Genomic DNA, 12,452 nt, shown 5'->3' on the forward strand with positions numbered 1-12,452 from the left:
GTCAGGTGCCAGCATTCGTCAAGTCACTCAAGCACTCAAGTCACTCAACCACAAGTACCAGTATGACTTTGCCATAGTCCATGTGAGGATGAATGACTTCAGATGTACCACACTGGACTATATGAAGAGAGACATAACTGAGTTCTCAGATTATGTGTCACAGGCAGTTATAAGCCTAGCCTTAATCAGCATTCTACCTTCTGAAAGGAAAATTGGCTTAGCTTCTGGTGTCGGTCCAAGGGGATGCAATATTTGTCAGCCTGGGAAGACATGGTCGACGGGCCACACTGCTTTGCCAGAGATGGTCTGCACCTATGTCCTGTAGGCTTTCAGGTACTGGCAAAGGCATTAGCCACCCCTATTGTTCCTTTTTTGGCAGTGTCAAAGTAGCCAACTTCCCAACATAACAAAATCTTCTCGAGATAAACTCAATGCTAGGAGTCTAAACAAGAAACTGCACTACCTGGAAGTACTCCTCACTTTGGAAGATAGCGACAGCAATGCAGTTACCAAGACATGGTTGAAAGGCATGGAAAGCACTCCAGCTGTGCAGGGCTACAATGCCTTCCATCCATTCAGACCACAAACTGAGTATGAAAGAACCAAAGTAGGAGGTGTATCCATCTTCATTGAGGATAAGTACACCTCAAGACTGTTAAACTGTATGACTGTCCTAAGCTACACTATGTCCAGTTAACTATAGGCAAAGCCCCCTACCACATCATAGCTAAATGTTAGTCTCTCACCATGAAACAGGAAAAGCATACCTTCCTACCTGGACTTACTGGAGTCAATTACCATACAGCCCAACACCTTACTGGTGGGTGATTTAATTAGCCTACCATAAATTAGGAAACATACCTGACCACAGACATAATGGCTCAGAGGTTCTTAGACTTTGTCAATACAAATTTATTTATTATTTTATTTATTTAACATTCGTTTACCAGGAAAGTCTGACTGGGTCAGGAACCTATGTTCAGCGGAAGCCCAGCAAGAAAAGCTCCAAAAAGTACAAGAAACTTTGACATTAGCATACCCACAAAAGGCTCAAATGTCTTGGACATGATACTCATTACCATGGGAGAGCATTGCATCCCCCCTGTGTGATTTCCTCCCTGGTAAGATCAGACCATAAATTAGTCTCATTTGGTATAATTATAAGACCAGATACTCCATCAAGCTTATAAACATTTAAGAATTTTTTAGACACAAATTACCTCTTACTAAGTGATGGTATAATAAGTTTTAAAGCTCCTTTGAATGCAGCTTAACACAGACACTTATGCAGAGTTGTACACCAATGCCCTGTATAACCACTTAAACAGTTGTATAGAATTGGCTGTGCCCGACCGAATTAAAATCAGGCCATGCCAAAAAAACAAGCCACCCCATTGGACCCCTAGTGTAAATAGGCTATACAACAAGAGAAAGAACTAATGCCCTAGAATAAGAGGGAACTGGTTCAGCAGTGGAAGGAATCCCTCTTTAGCTTAAGCAAACAAATTAGAGATCTTGTTAAGTCCTCCAAAGATAATTATAAAGCAAAAATAGCCTCCTTAGCTAAGGAAAATAACAAGGCATTCTTTAACTACATCAGAAATCTAAAAGGGAATACCCAGCTATGTGCTGAACTGGTTGTAGATAGCACCACCCAGTCTCAACCAGATGTAATAGCTAACCTACTAGCTGACAGATTTGGAGCAAACTTCACCCCCCCATCCCCTCTAGTCATCCCACAAAGTATACCTGCCACCATTCCTCAGTCTATTGTAAGATAGCACATCATCTCAGTGCTTTCCAAGGCCAAAAACATGGTATTAGTGGGACCAGGCAACATCCCAGGTTACCTTTTAAACAACTTAAAACATGACTTAGCAGGCCCACTTGGTTCCCTGTTTAACCACAGCCTGGGAACTGGCCATATTCCAATGAAATGGAGGACGGCAACAGTAATCCTTCAGCACAAAGGGGGTCCATCAACCGACCCTGGAGATTGAAGGTCCATAAGCGTGACTAGCCTCATCTGCAAGGCTATGGAAAAAATCACTATGGCCTTGTTAATAAGGACATAGATAATCTCCAAAGTTTGGACCCAAGCAAGTTCCAGTTCATTAAAGGTAGATCATGCCTGTTAAACATGGCTGGCTTCTTCAAGAAAGTCACCAAGGCACTGGATGAGGGAAAGCCTATACCTACCACCACTCATGACCCAGCCAGTGAATTTGACATGATCCACCACTCAAGTATTATAGAGAAACTTTCCAATTGGGAATGAAGCCCTACATTACCAGACAGGTAACCAACTGACTCAATGACAGCACACATACTGTCAAAGTAGATGACTTCAACTCTAGTAAAAGACCAGTCACCAGTGGTGTACCACAGGATACTATGCTGGGCCCTTAGTGTTCAGAATTGATTTTTCAGAAGTTCAGGCAAACTTGGATGGTCTCTAGCTGACCAAGCTCACTGACAATTGCAAATTGAGAGCAATCACTGAATCCCCCAATGATGTTAACATAATGCAGGCAGGGTTAACACAGACAAATGATTGGTGCCAAAGCGACGGATTAAAGCTAAATGTAAAAAATGCATTACTGTTCCCCTTGGGAAAGCTGACATCCTTGCTAATTACATTATAGACAGCACTGTCCAAGTGTAGACCCAGTGGTATGTGCTCTGGGTACTCAGGTTGATAGCAACCAGAACTTTGACCACCATGTATCCACAATAGTAAGGACATCTTTTTATTTTACACCTCTTATAAGTAAAAGCATCTTATCTAGAAGTAAGGATGTTATAATTTCAGTATACTTGTCCCTTACCAAACTAATCATTGAGTACAATGCTCCCTTTTGCATGTATCTCACCAGACACCTGCAACAATTGGAGACACCACAGAGGTTTCACTTTTTCAATTACAGGTTACACATAACAAGTCTTACATGGAAAGACTGAAAGCTTTATCACTGTATTCTGCCTTCTACAGTTTGCTAAGGGGTGACCCATTCCTGGCTTACAGGATAGTCTCTGACCTGGCTCTGATGGAAATGCTACACATTCTTAAATCAAACTGCATGAGGGTTACTCACTCCAGGAATCTTAACCTAGCCTCTGACATGAACAGGAGAGATAGATACATCTCCCAGAGACTGCCATTTCTCTGGAACAAGCTTCCAATTCATGTGAAACAGAGCACATCCCTGACCCTCTTCAAATGCAACCTAGATCAATGGAGGAGTGACCACAAATTTACTCTTCGGGTGGTGCCCATGTCCCTCCTGGACTGAGGAAGTCATTATTAACTACCATAGACCCTTACCTATGTGAACTTCACTCACCTAACCAGCAATAATTGGAGCAACTTGGATAAATATGGTTAGACAGCCATTCATGAGGAAAATAGGATTGAAAAAACCCAAGCCACCTCTAACGGCTGTCTAAATGATGACCCTTTCTGGCTGACCATTGCCCTGGTGATAGAGAAGAAATGAGCCAATTGGCTGGGAAAGGGCTGGTGGCAAACAAACAGTGGAGAGAAAGAGTGTATCACTCATGTGGTCAGATCTGAGAGGTCCCTAACCAAAGCAGTCACTGTCCTTAAATCTCTTAGTATCAAGATCAATTGGGCGCCCTCCTTCTGTATTCCATTTCCTATAGATTCCTTCACAGTGATCTCTGCTTGGCCTTTAGGAGCATGAAAGGCCTCTCTCACTTGTTATGTTTAGATCTCACGCTCCATTAGTTCCTCAGATGCATGCACAAAAGACCTTAGTCTCCATCAATAAATTAATAGGACTCATTGGGGTGACAGACTCGTATCCCAATATATCTCCCATTTATGGAATAAACTTCCCTGCATATTGAGTAAAGTACTGTATTAATGACATTCAAGACTATCTTGGGCAACTGCATAGACACTCACAAATTCTCCATAGGCCTATCCTGTGTGACCTTCCTTGAGGCAGGAATTAAGCCTTGATGTTGGGAGATCTGGGCTAGACTGATAATAGTCTGATGACAGATTGCCTAGTGCCTACCTATTAAGCTATGAATGAGTCATTATATAGAACTAATCAATAAGGACCTGCAGACTCTAGACCCTTCAAAATTCAGCTTTATCAATGATAGCTCATTCATTCTTAACCACCTCACATCTACATGATTGAGCAATGCCTTCTCTTCTTGTACCAATTGATCCATTCATTCTACCAACTCAGAGATGGATATAGATCAATGGGTGGGGAGCTTATTAGTCCTGCATGCCTTACAAAGCACCCAGACCCATCTCCATGCAGGGTAAATGTCCTGCTCAGAGGTCTCTCATGGTACTTTCAACTGTTGTGAGGGCTGGGCCTGTCCACCTTCCCAGTGTGGGAGCCCTATGGGCCCATTCAGCCAACAGGTTGGGATCACTAGTGAGAGCTTTCAAGAGTTGGGCAGTAGGGAACAAATAAGATAGCTGATCAAGGGGACCAACCACATCCTGGAGCTCTACTCCCTGTGGCAGTACAGAGACCACCGTAACTGCCCTTTCTCCATAGGTTCATAGGTTCATAGGATGGTACTAGGCTATGAGCCCTAGGGCCTATACAAACCTAGCCATAACAATTCCCTGGCTATTTCTTCCCACACTATTTACTTCCCTGGACCCCTGTCTAGCAGGGCGACTGACGTGATCCCCGGGGTGAATTTCCTTTCTCCCATCCAATCGTCAAGGTTCCTTTTGAAGAGGACCAAAGAGGCACTCTGCTTGACATGTATGGGCAATCTATTCCAGAGTCTGGGGAGTCTCTGGGTCAGGAACCTATCCCTCCAGCATGTTTTGTTTATTGTGATGACAAGGTTTAGATCCCTGGTGAGCATGCATGTTTCTGCTCATAATTTCCTAGGTGTGTCCACCTGCACTGTACTGGCAGCTTGTGCTCAGCAGGCTCATTCCCCATCAATACACTGCTCAGTGCTCATTTAGGGTGGTAGACTAGTGGCAAGCCACACCCACCTTCCTGCACCCAGGATGAGTGAGCCACTCCCATGCTCTTCAGCCCTCCCCCTACACTGATTGTGACACTAATCCAACACAGGTGCTCTGGTTCTCACTGTGAGCTTCATCCCTCTGCAGCACTGGGAGAAGAATGTCTTCTTAATCTTGTTAGCTTGTTTGAAAAAGTCACCAAAGCCCTAGATGAAAGATGTTCGATCCCTATCGTTTATTTGAACTTAGCCAAAGCATTTTATATTCCCTAACTTAAGCCTCATAAACACCTAACCCAACTAAATATCAAGCTGTTTGTATTTCACTGGATTTCTAAATGACTTTCAGGCAGAATACAATAAATATCACTGTGTCAGTTGGCATAATGGTTAAGGTCTTTGCCTCCCAAACACTAGGTACAAGGTTCGATCCTGATGACCAGCCATTGCCTGTATGGAGTTTTCTCCATGTGTGCCTCTGTTGGGTTTCTCCTACCTTCTAAAACATGCTGACTGTGTCCATCTCAAACTCACCCAAGTATGAGCTGTGTACAGCAGGACAGACTGACTCTAGATGGTGCCCTACAAAGGGAAGAGTTGCATAGACCTTCCTTTTCTGGCATCAACTGTGGTGCCTAGTACCCTAAAGATAGGAGAAAATGGATAATTGACTGCACACTGTGGCAGGACTAGCCACTTGACAGTGAAAAAATATGGCTCTAGGTGATTCACTCATGTTAACTAATGTAATCAAATGAGTATGGGTATTTGCTGGTGATAAATGGGTTGAGGCTCTACAAATGGGATGGGTACACATGCCCCTATTGGCTAGTGTGTGCCTGCTATAAAGACCAGCAGCTCTGTGTCAATAAAGTACTGGCTGGCTGGCAGTTACTCAACTTGGGTTACCTGGAATAGCTCTTTTGAGTGAAAGCTGAATTTAAAACCAATCAGATCTGCCAAACATGAAAAGAGACTTGCTCTACTCAATGCAAGTTCACTGACTGAGTTTGGAAGTGGATGTAATGATGATATGGAGGAGGCTGGACATCCTATATATCCAGGAGACAATGATGGAAGGGCAGTGCAGCAAACCCACTTGTTTGGGAGCCAGAGTCTACTGCTCAGAATAGGCTAGAAATAGCATTAAAGTTGTGGTGAAAAAGAAGTTTCAGAAGAGAGTGAGTGATGTCATCAGAATCAGTGACAGACTTGTAGTATTCATAATATTAGCCTATGCCACAAAGCATGGTTGTGATTGTGAGGAAAAGGGTGCATTCAGACTGCAGTTACAGGACAACATGAATTAGTATATGTGACCTGAATGCAAATGTCAGGACAGACAGAACAGGATATGAGGATTGCCTGGGTCCACATGGGTGGGGCAACTGCAATAAAGAAAGAGAGGCCATTCTAGACTTCTGTCTGGCAAATGGCTTGATGGTGGCCAGCACATGGTTCAGCAAGATCAACAGTTACAAGATCAAATACAAGATTGCAAAGTCACCCCAGTGAAACAGTCAGCCCACAGCATAAACCACTGGTTGCCATAATCGGCTACAAGCAATAGTTGGAGAAGGCTCTAAGGTCAACAGAGACCAGGCTGAAGTCCAGGAACTTGACTGGAGAGAAAACACAACAGTTCACTCAGGGCTGTAGCACTCAAGAAAAAGAATGGCAGCACCTCAATACAGTATACGTAAGGACTACAGAACTGATATATGGCCGAGCTAGGTATCTTAATAATGTACATAGGGAAAGCTAGTGGTGGAATGTAGAAGTCCAGGAAGTCATCAAAAGAAAACAGTGCAGAAAAAAGTGGGAGATAGAAGAGACAGACCAAGCTAGGAAGGAAAGAATATTGGTTGGATAACAATGAGGCAAAGAGGGGAGGTGCAGTAGCAAAAGACAAGGCATCATAGGCATTCTACCAGACTCTGGAAAGTGAAACATATCAGATGGCACAGAGAAACTCTGTCAGGTTTGTGAAAAACTGAGGGGCTACCAGCCCAGCCAGATAGAATCTTGTAAATAATTCTGTCATTTGTAAATATTAATATAATCCACAGGCTTGTTCTAAAAATGTAAGAAAACTAAATGTAAGAAAAACTGTGTTATATGTTCTGAACTTAAAAAAATGTAACCACAGTGCACCCTGTTGGAAGAAAGTTGATAAAGTAAAGCATTTTATAACTGTTTGATCTCAATGCTTAGAGACAGGATGTCTGGACTAAGGAATTCCTTCCATTGTTTCAATACCAGAGTTAATTGCTAGATTTTAAATGTATAATGTCTTTTATTGCTGTGGTTTTCTGGCCAGGTGCAAGATTACAAAGAGAAATATAAATGTTGAGTTTCTGTTAGCCTGGGAACCAGAGAACTGTCAAGAATGATGTAATCTAAAATGAGTCAGCAGTGATGTATTATCAAAATGAAAAGTAAACACTCACAGGGGTTAAATGCTCCAATTCCCAACAGCAATCCAGCAAATATAAAAAAAAAAATCCACAGGGTAACGGAGCAAAGCAAGGCTGAAGAATGCAAATGTCATCCAAAATGGTATAAAAAGCAATTTATTCCAATCCAGTAGTACAGGTAAGCACTTTCACCCAGTAGGGCTTCATCAGACCATAAAAATGCAGAGACCAACAAACATTTATATCTCCACAAATTGATAAAAGTGCAGGAATGCAATAATTAATTAACTTTTAAAGAAACAAGACACAAAAGCATGACTAAAAACATAACCAATACATCAAATACTAACAAATGCAAAATATAAAAAATGTATACAATACATATAAAAAATACATTCAGAACTATCAAGTCCTTAGTCCCCTAGATTTCAAAATGGGTTTAAGGGGCACTTTATCATTAAGCCCAGGGTATTGATCAGCCCTTAGTTTAACTATCCACCTGGTTTCCCGGGTCTCTGTAAAATTCCTAATATCTAAAGGTTTGGGAGGGTGGCCTAATGGTTAAAGTATTTCCCTTACAAACACAAGGAGCAGGGTTTGAGTCTTGCAAGGGATAATTGGCTAGGCTTAAAAAGGCTCACAATGGCAGTTAACTTAGTACTAACCTATGAACCTATGAAACTATGTCACCTTCACGAAGGTTGGATATATCACCTCTATCACGGTGAACTTAAAACCATGGCTCTCATCAGTGTCTAAAACATGCTTTAACTGCATTAAAAAGTGAATTAACTGTCCAAGCCACTCCAATAGCCTTAAAAGTTCTGGTCACACTTACTAATTGGATAACAGTATTATTACCCAGTGGAATTAGTCACCCTTTGGGAAGAGCCTTATAGTAGCTGATACATAGGGGTTTTGGTGGCAGTGGATTACTACCTTATAGCCTGGGCAGAAGGGACATACCTAGTGAACCTGTGCCAGCCTTCCCCAGGAGTGTCTGTGTGTCTGTATATAAATCATATCTCAAAGTGTGTGTGCGTGTGTGTGTGTGTGTGTGTGTGTGTGTGTGTGTGTGTGTGTGTGTGTGTGTGTGTGTGTGTGTGTGTGTGTGTGAGCTACTTTGGCAGGGACATGAAGCACTGGTTGGACAGAGGGAGTGCTGGGAGGACTTGGCTTGTTACCCCGGCTAAGTACTCCACAATATAGCTGTGCCAGTGGGGAGTCTTACTGGGTATCTGGAGAGAAAGGGAGAAACCAGCCCCAGACTGACTGTGGTCTCTGTGTGCTCTTAATGGAAATTGTACTTTACTGTGTGTGTACTTGTTATCCTTCCCAATGTGCACGCCCCCACTGGTGTTAAATTGTACTTTACTGTGTGTGTACTTGTTATCCTTCCCAATGTGCACGCCCCTCACTGGTGTTAAATTGTACTTTACTGTTTGTGTACTTGTTATCCTTCCCAATGTGCACACCCCACACTGCTGTTAAATTGTAATTTATTGTGTGTGTACTTGTTATCCTTCACAGTGTGCACGCCCCTCACTGGTGTTAAATTGTACTTTACTGTGTGTGTACTTGTTATCCTTCCCAATGTGCACGCCCCTCACTGGTGTTAAATTGTACTTTACTGTGTGTACTTGTTATCCTTCCCAATGTGCACGCCCCTCACTGGTGTTAAATTGTACTTTACTGTGTGTGTAATTGTTATCCTTCCCAATGTGCACGCCCCTCACTGGTGTTAAATTGTACTTTACTGTGTGTGTACTTGTTATCCTTCCCAATGTGCACGCCCCCACTGGTGTTAAATTGTACTTTACTGTGTGTGTACTTGTTATCCTTCCCAATGTGCACGCCCCTCACTGGTGTTAAATTGTACTTTACTGTGTGTGTACTTGTTATCCTTCCCAATGTGCACGCCCTCACTGGTGTTAAATTGTACTTTACTGTGTGTGTACTTGTTATCCTTCCCAATGTGCACGCCCCTCACTGGTGTTAAATTGTACTTTACTGTGTGTGTACTTGTTATCCTTCCCAATGTGCGCCCTCACTGGTGTTAAATTGTACTTTACTGTGTGTGTACTTGTTATCCTTCCCAATGTGCACGCCCCTCACTGGTGTTAAATTGTACTTTACTGTGTGTGTACTTGTTATCCTTCCCAATGTGCACGCCCCTCACTGGTGTTAAATTGTACTTTACTGTGTGTGTACTTGTTATCCTTCCCAATGTGCATGCCCCTCACTGGTGTTAAATTGTACTTTACTGTGTGTGTACTTGTTATCCTTCCCAATGTGCATGCCCATCACTGGTGTTAAATTGTACTTTACTGTGTGTGTACTTGTTATCCTTCCCAATGTGCACGCCCCTCACTGGTGTTAAATTGTACTTTACTGTGTGTGTACTTGTTATCCTTCCCAATGTGCACGCCCCTCACTGGTGTTAAATTGTACTTTACTGTGTGTGTACTTGTTATCCTTCCCAATGTGCACGCCCCTCACTGGTGTTAAATTGTACTTTACTGTGTGTGTACTTGTTATCCTTCCCAATGTGCACGCCCTCACTGGTGTTAAATTGTACTTTACTGTGTGTGTACTTGTTATCCTTCCCAATGTGCACGCCCCTCACTGGTGTTAAATTGTACTTTACTGTGTGTGTACTTGTTATCCTTCCCAATGTGCACGCCCCTCACTGGTGTTAAATTGTACTTTACTGTGTGTGTACTTGTTATCCTTCCCAATGTGCACGCCCCTCACTGGTGTTAAATTGTACTTTACTGTGTGTGTACTTGTTATCCTTCCCAATGTGCACGCCCCTCACTGGTGTTAAATTGTACTTTACTGTGTGTGTACTTGTTATCCTTCCCAATGTGCACGCCCTCACTGGTGTTAAATTGTACTTTACTGTGTGTGTACTTGTTATCCTTCCCAATGTGCACGCCCCTCACTGGTGTTAAATTGTACTTTACTGTGTGTGTACTTGTTATCCTTCCCAATGTGCACGCCCCTCACTGGTGTTAAATTGTACTTTACTGTGTGTGTACTTGTTATCCTTCCCAATGTGCACGCCCCTCACTGGTGTTAAATTGTACTTTACTGTGTGTGTACTTGTTATCCTTCCCAATGTGCACGCCCCTCACTGGTGTTAAATTGTACTTTACTGTGTGTGTACTTGGTATCCTTCCCAATGTGCACGCCCACATTGGTGTTAAATTGTACTTTACTGTGTGTGTACTTGTTATCCTTCCCAATGTGCACGCCCCTCACTGGTGTTAAATTGTACTTTACTGTGTGTGTACTTGTTATCCTTCCCAATGTGCACGCCCCTCACTGGTGTTAAATTGTACTTTACTGTGTGTACTTGTTATCCTTCCCAATGTGCACGCCCCTCACTGGTGTTAAATTGTACTTTACTGCATGTGTACTTGTTATCCTTCCCAATGTGCACGCCCCTCACTGGTGTTAAATTGTACTTTACTGTGCATGTACTTGTTATCCTTCCCAATGTGCACGCCCCTCACTGGTGTTAAATTGTACTTTACTGTGTGTGTACTTGTTATCCTTCCCAATGTGCATGCCCCTCAGTGGTGTTAAATTGTACTTTACTGTGTGTGTACTTGTTATCCTTCCCAATGTGCACTCCCCTCACTGGTGTTAAATTGTACTTTACTGTGTGTGTACTTGTTATCCTTCCCAATGTGCACGCCCCTCACTGGTGTTAAATTGTACTTTACTGTGCATGTACTTGTTATCCTTCCCAATGTGCACGCCCATCACTGGTGTTAAATTGCACTTTACTATGTGTGTACTTGTTATCCTTCCCAATGTGCACGCCCCTCACTGGTGTTAAATTGTACTTTACTGTGTGTGTACTTGTTATCCTTCCCAATGTGCACGCCCCTCACTGGTGTTAAATTGTACTTTACTGTGTGTGTACTTGTTATCCTTCCCTATGTGCACGCCCCTCACTGGTGTTAGTGTTGAGGATTGAGGCTCCTTGATTACTGGGCCAGAGCATGGGAGTCACAAGGCTGCAAGGCAAAGACGGAAATATAAAGAAAATAGACACAGTTTTTAAGGGATGCCAGCAACAACCTGCTCAGCAATCCATAGAACTTCGAAGGCAGATGGAAGGAGTACTTCCAGCAGCTTCTGAATGAAGAAAATCCCACAGAAGCTGTACTGACCCAGACACGGCCTATGATGAATGAAGTGGAGGAGCCCACCTGAGTAGAAGTAAGAACAGCACTGAGGAAAATAAAGTCAGGGAATACATCAGGCCCAGACGAGGTTACGGCAGATATGATCTAAATGATGGCTGAGATAGGGGAGAAATGGCTTCTGAGGGTACTTATAGTAGCATGGAGAGAAAGGTGTAGTCCAGATGACTGGATAATAAGCAATAGTGCCAAGGTTTACAAAGGGGACATTCATAACTGTTGGCAGTACAGGGATATTAAACAGCTGTCACACTGTTCTAAAATTCTGGAGAGGGTGATTGATAAATAAATGCGCACTGTACATAATACAACATCTACATTTAGTCATGAACTGGGAAGTAAGTGAAAGAAATACATCAGTTATCCATTATATACAGTCTAAAGCAGGGAATAAGCTGTCGCATAAAAACTTCAGCTGTCACAGAGGAGTGCATAGCACATCCTCATTACCAATTTTTCTGTTTCTCAGATAACTGCTTCTAGGCTTTTTGGCTAAGATCAAGTGTAGTATCTGTTTTTATCAGTTTAAACTGTCTCTTCAAGGCAGCATTCAAGTTTCTCTTAAACTCTTCCCATTCCAGGATATGTCTTTTGTCAGCCCCATATATTCTTGCATTCTAGCATTAATTATAATCTGATTTACCATGGCTTTCCTACATAAAGTTGAGGTGAAATTGCTGGAGCATCAGTAGCCCACAGGAAAAGAAATGAATGGCATAACGCCGAATGCTTTTCCCATAGGAAATCCTTGCCATTGCAGAGATCTCTCTCTTTCTTGACTTGGTGCAAATATGGAGTTTATATATATAAATTTGTGGGGGGGGGGGTAGGAACATGCCCT

General features: G+C 42.6%; 1 pseudogene; it reads left to right on the plus strand.

Moving 5' to 3' along the window:
• The first annotated feature begins 12,083 nt into the window (after nucleotides 1-12,083).
• On the plus strand, nucleotides 12,084-12,183 carry LOC122788444 (annotated as a pseudogene).
• Nucleotides 12,184-12,452: the final 269 nt, after the last annotated feature.

This window comes from Protopterus annectens, chromosome 13.part0 (assembly GCF_019279795.1).
Source record: "Protopterus annectens isolate FY-2018-M chromosome 13.part0, PAN1.0, whole genome shotgun sequence".
Classification (NCBI taxonomy): Eukaryota; Metazoa; Chordata; order Ceratodontiformes; family Protopteridae; genus Protopterus; species Protopterus annectens.